The 6,191-nt window shown below is 40.9% G+C and overlaps 1 long non-coding RNA gene across 1 annotated transcript in view; it reads left to right on the plus strand.

Annotated features, from left to right (window-relative positions):
- Positions 1-5,675, plus strand: part of LOC123982472 — a 12,316-nt gene extending 6,641 nt beyond the window's left edge. Inside the window, exon 3 of the long non-coding RNA XR_006827982.1 lies at positions 4,165-5,675. This is a non-coding gene — a long non-coding RNA (uncharacterized LOC123982472). The remainder of the gene's footprint in view (positions 1-4,164) is intronic.
- Positions 5,676-6,191: the final 516 nt, after the last annotated feature.

Here is a 6,191-nt window from a genome sequence, read left to right on the forward strand (position 1 = left end):
ATTCTGAAATGTGGCAATGATAGAGGCTCAGTGGTGCTGGATGTGGGGGCACCACCATTATGCCAGTAATGAAGCAACCTCTATAAAAGAAAAACAGCTCTTCATAACAACAAGGAAGAGAACTCTAGATTGTTTCATCAAATATTAATGTTCTCTATGTGGAAGCAGTTTCTGCACATGTTCCAAATTTACACTAATTAACGCAATAGAGTTCTTGACTGTGTTTGAATTAGAATACTTTCTAGCTAGTTCTAATCCTGTGTCGCTGCATTAATCGTTGAGTTATCTCTTTGTATATTTGAAATATACTGTGTATATAGATGAAGAATCTTTAATGAAAACTTTTAGATCAAAATGCCATTCCTGTAAAACATTAAAATATATTTGAGGACTCAAATACTCAAAGGGACTTGAGGACTTAAATTTTATTCATACATTTATCCAATCAAATCTAATTTGCAGCAGCTAACCCCATCTATCATATAAAACCGTATATTGTATATATTTTTTTTAGAACCTCACATGACAGGAAGTGACCATATTTGAACAAGAAGGAGGAGCTAGCTTGCTTAGTTAGCAAAGCGCATCTGTTACTGGGATGCTAATTTTGGCCAGGCTTAAAACAAAATGTATTACCGAAAAAAATGAAACTGATTCGAAAAAATCTACCCAATGTAGGGTTAAAACTATTCGAGAAAACTAGCTAATGAGAAATAGATGCATGTCACTTCACATGATGCTAGCTAGCAAGCATAGCGTTAGCTAACACTACCTTTGCACAAAACAAAGCTATGCAACAAAACAAGATGCATGGCTAGCATTTTCCAATAATATACCTACCCTCATGTGTCGAGTGGTGCTCCTACCATGCCAACGTGATTGTGATTTTGGAATAAAGGAGAAAAAAAAGAATTTCAAGTGTTAACTAAAACTCTGACTTTTTAACAGACTTTTTACCCTCTTAGCATCATTTATGGACACAGGGCTCCGTGGTCAAGTTAACAATTATACACTCTTGAACAAAATCTTAAGACCGGGGGTCAAGTACTCGCATTTTCGCGTTGATCACTTCAAACACTCGTTTCGGCATGCTTGATGCGACTGTTCCCAGGAGGCTGCTGGGAACTTTGCTCCATGTGGTGAAGATGGCTTCACGAAGGGCATCCACGGTCTGGAACTGACGTCCGTTTTTGTAAACTTCCCTTGCCATCCATCCCCAAATGTTCTCAATTGGATTTAGATCAGGAGAACACGCAGGATGGTCCAGAAGAGCAACATTATTCTCCTGGAAGAAGTCCTTTGTCAGGCGGGTGTTGTGAATTGCAGCGTTGTCCTGTTGAAAGACCCAGTCATTACCGCACAGACGGGGGCCCTCAGTCAAGAGGGATGCCCACTGCAACATGTCCACATAGCCAGTCGCTGTTTGACGCCCCTGGACAACCTGAAGCTCCATTTCCCATTGAAGGAAAAAGCACCCCAAATCATGATGGAGAATCAGATCAGATCAGAGAATAAAACTTTCTTCCACTTTTCAATGTCCCATGTTTAGTGCTCCCTTGCAAATTCCAAACGGGCAAGTTTGTGGCGTGGGAGGAGACGTGGCCTTTGAAGACGTTTTTTGTTCTTGAAGCCCTTCTCTCGCAGATGACGTCTTATGGTTTTTGGGCTACAGTCAGCATCATCCTGCGGCTCAGTGCAGGTGAAATTTTTTTGGGTCTACCACTACCAGTCTTTTGTCCCATAACTCTCAGGATCTTTTAAGAAATGTAAAATGACTGTCTTACTGCGTCCAACCTTGGCAGTGATGGCGCGATGCGAGAGGCCTTGCTTGTGCAGCTCAACAATCCTGCCACATTCAGCGAGAGAAAGCCTTTTTGCCTTTGCCATCAGGAGATCATGACAGTGTGACTGCCTGAAGATCAATGACACGAAAGCCATATTTTTGTGCAGATTTTACCTTTTTATGCCTATGGTCTTAAACTTTTGATCAGCTGATGAACAGCCTGTTTGAGTTTAAATGCAGTTTTCAATAAATTGCCTACTCTCTATTTTTTGTCTCTCGCTCCTGTTTCTTCTTTTGGCATTTTGAAGCAGTAATTACAGCCCGGTTATGATCCACCAGTGCAAATTGCGAGTACTTGCAATGTTTCCCCCGGTCTTAAGATTTAGTTCAAGAGTGTATTTATGCAATGTCTAGTTCAAAAATCATGTAGTTTACATTGTGAAATGCTCACAGTTTTTTTAGGTTTCGAAAAAGTTAAAACGGGTAAATACAAGTATATTAGTTACGCAAGTTAAGTTACGTACTAGTTAAGCTAGTTGGATCAATTTCATATGTTGTGTAGCTTAAGATAGAAAGAGGTCAACGTTCACTATTGGTTTCACACTTGAAAGCAAATACTGGTTTCCTGGGTGAAAGTCCAGTGTTTGTTAATCTACCCATTGTCCTCCCTGACCACCTGCATTACCTGACATATAATGTTTGTAGCATTGGAAAAATTACACTAAAGGTGAGTTAAAAAGTGATGCCAAAGGGTCTTGACCAAGCGTCACTATGACGACTTGGAAGAGAGAACAGATTGAAAATTCCCCTGCAGACCATAAAGCATTTTCCCAACAGACCACCATTATAATAGAGAGGTATGTAAAACTGTTAAGAAGACACCTCGAACTGCAAACAAGGTCAGTTATGACTCTTTCTATTATGATTTTTTTATTCATGGAGGTTTTATATTTCCTCAGAGAAACACTACTGTGCATATTCAGTGGGCAAAATACCCTGTGCAGTAAGTTACAGCTTGTGTGTTACTGCTTCGACCAATCAATTATTTTTTTGCCTCGCTTACCTCAGTAAAAACATCTGACATCAAGATTGCAGCCACAGGGCGCGGTTAGCACATTTGGTAGAATGTGTGCCCCATGTACAAAGGCTGAGTCCTTATCGCAGCGGCTTGATTTTGAGTCTAGCCTGCAGTCCTTTGCTTTATGTCGTCCCCTGTCTCTCAGTCCCTCATTTCCTGTTTCTCTTCACCTTTTTTGGGGAAAAAATAATACAGCCAAAAGGCTGAATGTCTGTGCATAATCACCCAGCTTCACACTATGAGTTCATAAAACCAGAGTAATTATCACAATCAAAGTAATAATTAGTTTCAGTATTTATTCAAATGAATAACAATATAAATTAAAGCCAACAAGCTGAGGCTAACAATCCAAAGCAGTGCCACAGACCAAACATAAATAAAGGGTTAAATTGCTTCATTTTATAAATACAATTATGACAACTGTAAACAATTGCATAAACCAAACACACCTTACCTGCAAATAAGGATTCACTGTTATGTGATGTAAGGTAATCCAACAGTAGGCATAGTCTTGGCTGTGAGAATATTCAATCCATGAATACTGTTTATACCAGCAACTCTGAAAGCACCTATGTAACATTCGAATTACATTTAAAAGAATTAGTTACAAAGTTAAGGAACAGTCAGTATCACAACTTGTTCTGTGATAATTACATAGATGACACTAATAATTTTGTGTAGACTGAAATGTCAACACATACTGTGAGGTCTGGGTGGCAGCTTGTGCTTTTACAGCCTGAAGAGCCGCTTCATCAGTGGTGTCAACATCACCTCTTGTAATGTCATTAGAAACACTTTCCCCTGAAGTGATATAAACAATAATACATTCATAGTTAGCTCATGGGCACATGTATGTGATTTTATGTTCTCTTTTTATGTTCTGTATTGAGATATTAATAAAATTGTATATGCTGGTGTGGGTTTGCTCTGTATTTGCAAATGAATATCATACACTGAGCAAAAGTGGATCATGCTTTTTAAATTAAATCAAATATGAGCACGAAAAACAAGCGTGTGAAGTTGGCTACAGGGGGCTTATAGGTGTCTGTCTGGAAACCCCAAAACAGCAGATTGAGTGAATGCTCCATATTTGTTTAGCACCTTTCTATACACGACATCTGCATTCATCATACACACACATTCATTCACTGGTGGAATAGCCACCAGAAGCAATTAACATGAAACATCAAAATATACACAAAAACAAATAAGGAATACACAGCAAACACACCAACTTCAATAAATGTCCCTTACTCTGTGGGAGTGATACCTCACCACTGTTAACCATCTTTGTTCTGTTCAGGTGATTGCTGATCGGGTGCACCTTGGACCTGTGAGCCAGGGGAGATAAAGCTCCACTTGGTCAAACTACTTTCTCTTCTACCTACTCTGCAATCCAGACGTCAACCGCCTGACCACCCCGACTGCTACATCTTGCTTTGAGTTATTTATGTTGCAGAGCCATATCTTGCACATTTAAATAGTTATGTTTAGTTCACTCTTTTGTTAAATTACTTTTGATCATTTATCCTGCCTCGTTCGCTCTTTTGTCATGACCCTTGAGCCAGGTAGTGACACTTACGCATAAAAAAAAAAAGATTCACTCTGCATGCCATTTGTGGTCTAGGGCACGAAAATTTTGTATGGTTAACTTGTTTTTGGCATTTCTGTGAAAGGGCTGGCTGTCTGAGAATAGCATTCATTTAAAAATCAAATGGCACACAAACAATCATGAATGTTAAGTGTAAAGGTATCAGTCTGGAAAAGGTTACAGTCTGTGTGATGATTGTGAATATTGCGACTATAATCCAGTCTAAAAGTACTGAGTGGGGAGACCCAGGAACATGAGCTGGTGGTGGCGGTGAGGATCTACTAGTTACAGGTCTCTGTAGCACTTCTTGGGCCTCCTGATCAGATGCTTTCCTCTGAGGTGCCTCGTGTGTGTGCTCCATCTCGCTGACCCCTCTCGGGATTGGCAATTGGAAATGAGGCTGCGGTTGCTGAGGCGGACCAGGTGACCCAGCAGGAAGTGATGTGTGGGAAGACCCAGATTGCACCTCTGACCTGGTGGGTCCTGGTCTGCTTTGGGAGGGTGGAGATCTCCATTTTCAGCACCCTGTCTAGGGCCATTGTCCGTGCTGCAGACAGATGGACTTTTGTGCTTCTTTGAAGTAGGGGGCTGGCTGGCTGAACCTGTATTTCTTTTTTTTTTTTTTTTTTTTCTCTATGACAGCCAATTGTGATGCAATTCTCTTTCTAATCTTCCTGATGTGCAATTAACAATACTTCTCTAAAACGCTTTACACACCACCGTCTTTAACTCAGAAAGCAGGGCATTTAATATTTCATGGCAATATAAAAATAACAATTAACGTTAGCTGCTGTGGGGTCTATTAGCTCGTCCTTCACGCTAGCTGCTGTTAACATGCTACATGAAAGTTTTTCCATTCAGATGGAAATTCTGAATAAATTAAACATTTGAAGACCATAATTGACCTTAATTAACAGCTTTCAGTTTCTGACCACAAATCAATGTCGTTGAAGGAAGTCGCTAGCTAGCTCGCCAGTTTCTGACCGCTCTACTCCAAACCTGGCCAAGCACCCACTGCCTGCGACCTGCCTGCCCCCCGCTGACCAAAGATCAGCTCACACAGCATCAGCCCCATCACTACTATAATGGTCAGAAATAATAAACTGACCTGAGCTGGCATCATTGATTGACAGGGCCAATTAGATTTGGCCAAGGCCACCCCCCCCAAAATCGCCATAGTTGCATTGCTAAACATACAAAGTACTGTGCATTATTAATTTTTTTTTATCGGTGGCTAACAACACATTTTTCTCACTAAAGCTCATAAAAAAAATAAATATTACAAATTAAAGCTTTCAGTATAGACATTATAGGGTTTATTTAGGATTTGAATGTGATATATATTGAATTGTTTCATAGTCTGTGTTTGCCTGCACACACTTTTTCTTTCTCTCTCTCGTTTTTATCCATCCATCCTTAACTGCTTATTCGGGGTTGGATCGTGGGAGCAGCAGGCTCAGCAAAGGACCCTAAACCTCCCTTTCCCAAGCCACATTAACCAGCTCTGACGGAGGGCTCCCAAGCTGTTCCCAGGCCAATGTGGAGATAATTTCTTCACCTAGTCCTGGGTCTTCCCTGAGGCCTCCTCCCAGCAGGACATGCCTGGAACATCTCCCTAGGGAAGTGCCCTGGGGGGCACCACCTCAACTGGCTCATTTTGACACAAAGGAGCAGAAGCTCTACTCCGACTGGATGACTTGACTTCTCACCCTATCTCTAAGATGTCAGCCACCCTCCTG

This window comes from Micropterus dolomieu, linkage group LG14 (genome assembly GCF_021292245.1).
Source record: "Micropterus dolomieu isolate WLL.071019.BEF.003 ecotype Adirondacks linkage group LG14, ASM2129224v1, whole genome shotgun sequence".
In the NCBI taxonomy this organism is placed as follows: domain Eukaryota; kingdom Metazoa; phylum Chordata; class Actinopteri; order Centrarchiformes; family Centrarchidae; genus Micropterus; species Micropterus dolomieu.